Source organism: Entelurus aequoreus, linkage group LG26 (genome assembly GCF_033978785.1).
Source record: "Entelurus aequoreus isolate RoL-2023_Sb linkage group LG26, RoL_Eaeq_v1.1, whole genome shotgun sequence".
In the NCBI taxonomy this organism is placed as follows: Eukaryota; Metazoa; Chordata; class Actinopteri; order Syngnathiformes; family Syngnathidae; genus Entelurus; species Entelurus aequoreus.
The window spans coordinates 25,991,270-25,994,927 of NC_084756.1; positions in this window are offsets into that span (position 1 = coordinate 25,991,270).

Here is a 3,658-nt window from a genome sequence, read left to right on the forward strand (position 1 = left end):
TGCTAGGAAGACTCAGCAAGACGCGCGTTTGCTCCTTTTTTTAAAATTTCACCGTCGGAGTGAGGATTATGATGAATTAATTATCCAAACGGCTAACACGCGTCTTGTGCTGAAAGATATAAACATCCCATGAGTTCATTCATTCATTCATTTTCCTTTATTTAACCAGGTAAAAAAAAACTAATTGAGATTAAAATGTCTTTTACAACATAAACACGCAATAGGTAAAAATAAAATAACATAATTCAATAAAAAACAATTAAAAACATGTACAGTGCCCAATAGAAACAGCTTCTCAATCTTTTAAAATGGCTTGGAATTCCCCCAAAGTGATGAGTTCAGGTAATCCTTTTTGACCATGAAGCAGCAAATCTGAAGACGTTTTATTATTATTTTTTTTAACCAACACTTGTGTTGAGTCAGCATCTCAGGGAGAGCAGACATTGTACAGTAAGTGATTGTTTTATTATGTTCATCGTTTCTATTTCTTGTTTAGCATTTAGTAATACTGCTACATGATGCTTAGCTGTTTTATGTCACTCAGTGTCTAAAACTTGTAGATCATCCTCCTTATGTTCAGGCTCAAAAATACAAAGTTCTGGATCATTACTTGTCCCAAAGTAGTCGTCGTCGTCTCTCATGAAGTCTGCCATGATTAGTAGTATTGTGGCAAACAATGCAATGCACTCTGTGAAACAAATGCGCCAACGCCCCCCAAAAAATTCCGACAATGCGTAAAATGACCAAAGTACTGTAAACTATTACGTATTATGAATGTTCCAGTAAGTACATTACAAACATACTAGCAGCATGTATATAAAGCATTTTTGGCGGTTATTTCAGAGGTCTTTAAAGGAAGATTAGATCGATTACCTGCTTTGTTAGCTGACTCTTGCTAGTGTTTGTTTACGAGAAAGAGAAAGACGTGTCCTTGTCTCACATACAGGGATTGTGAAGGATTGACCAAAGTTCCCCCAAAAGTGCAGTTTCCCTTTAAAAAACATCACATGATTACATTTGTATGTTATGAAATATGTATGTTATGAATATTTATATATATATATATATATATATATATATATATATATATATATATATATATATATTTATATATATATATACTGTATATACTGTGTATATATTTATATATATATATACTGTATATACTGTGTATATATATATGTATATATATATATATATATATATATATATATATATATATATATATATATATATATATATATATATATATATAGCATCTTCGAGGGGAGAAAACTGAGTTACAACCTGTGAAAAATGGAGAAAGAAACTGGACCTGGCGCACAAAAACAAGAGAAAGAGAAGGTAAGCTGCTGTTATTGTATTTTGTGTCCTCTTCTACTGATGTTTTCCCCAAGATGCTTCAGGAAATGCTGAAAAAAGTATGAGAAAACCCAGGCTATGGTGTCTATGGAAGAGCAGGGAAGTCTGGAAATGGAGATTTCTATAAATGTATTTTTTGCTTGTCATGTTAATAACTATGTCAGTTTTGAAGTAATCATGGACCAGGGCTACAAAAACATGCAACAGTTTATCAAAATAATATTTGTTATGTTTTATAATTTTTTAAGAATTATATATATATATATATATATATATATATATATATATATATATATATATATATGCATACACACACATACAAATATACAATACAATATATATATATATATATATATATATATATATATATATATGCATACACACACATACAAATATACAATACAATATATATATATTGTATTGTATATTTGTATGTGTGTGTATGTATATATATATATATATATATATATATATATATATATATATATGTATGTGTGGGAAAAAATCACAAGACTATTTCATCTCTACAGGCCTGTTTCATGAGGGTTTTCCTCAACCCTCAGAATCTCCTGAGGATTGAGGAAAACCCTCATAAACAGGCCTGTAGAGATGAAATAGTCTTGTGATTTTTTTCCCACACATACATATTACGCTCTACCACGGTATCGAGCACTATTTTTTGGATAATCTAATTAAGACATATATAATATATATATATATATATATATATATATATATATATATATATATATATATATATATATATATATATATATATATATATATATATATATATATATATATATATATATCATTCCAAAAAATGGTAAAACATATACAGTAGACGCCCATGATCTAAAATATTACAAGTGCTTAAAATAAATAATATATACTCAAAATATAAACAAAGTTTAGTTAGTTATTCCATTTAAATATATATATATAAAATATTTCAATAATAACTTAATTTGAAAAATTATAACAACAATAATAAACACTGTTCAAGATGTAAAGTTAATATGTTTGTACACACTAGGTTATGCAGTTACATAATCATTATTTGTTTTATTCTATACTTACCAGGGGAAAAACAACAGTAAAAACGTAAGAAAAGAAAGATAAAAAAAATGTATGAGAAAAAGCTAAAATGTTCTAATAATTAATAATAATATACTTAGTTACCTATAACACATTTTGTCTTTAAATGTTTTATATATATATATATATATATATATATATGTATGTGTATATATATATATATATATATATATGTATGTGTATATATATATATATATATATATATATATATATATATATATATATATACATACACATACATATATATATGTATATATGTCTGTATATATATATATCCGTAATATATATATATATATATAATTTTTGCAAAAATGCTACATTCGGCCTGCCGATATTATCGGCCGATAAATGCTTTAAAATGTAATATCGGAAATTATCGGTATCGTTTTTTTAATTATCGGTATGTTTTTTTTTAAATTTTATTAAATCCACATAAAAAACACAAGATACACTTACAATTAGTGCACCAACCCAAAAAACCTCCCTCCCCCATTTACACTCATTCACACAAAAGGGTTGTTTCTTTCTGTTATTAATATTCTGCTTCCTACATTATATATCAATATATATCAATACAGTCTGCAAGGGATACAGTCCGTAAGCACACATGATTGTGCGTGCTGCTGCTCCACTAATAGTACTAACCTTTAACACTTCATTTTACTAATTTTCATTCATTACTAGTTTCTTTGTAACTGTTTTTATATTGTTTTACTTTCTTTTTTATTCAAGAAAATGTTTATAATTTATTTATCTTATTTTATTTTATTAATTTAAAAAAAAAAGGACCTTATCTTCACCATACCTGGTTGTCCAAATTAGGCATAATAATGTGTTAATTCCACGACTGTATATATCGGTTGATATCGGTATCTGTAATTAAGAGTTGGACAATATCGGAATATCGGCAAAAAGCCATTATCGGACATCCCTACTGTTTAGTATGACACCCCTGATCTAAAATATTAGAAGCGCTCAAAAGAAAAACACAATTTAAACAAAGTTAAGTTAGTTAGTTTATTAAAAATGTAAATAATACGAACTTATGTATTGATTAATTAGAAAAAGTATAACAACAATAATGAACACTGTTAAAGATGTAACGTTAATATTTTTGCACAGGCAGCATTTTTGACACTCGGTTATGCAGTTACACAATCATATTATTAATATTCTATTTTTACAGTGGGGGTAAAAA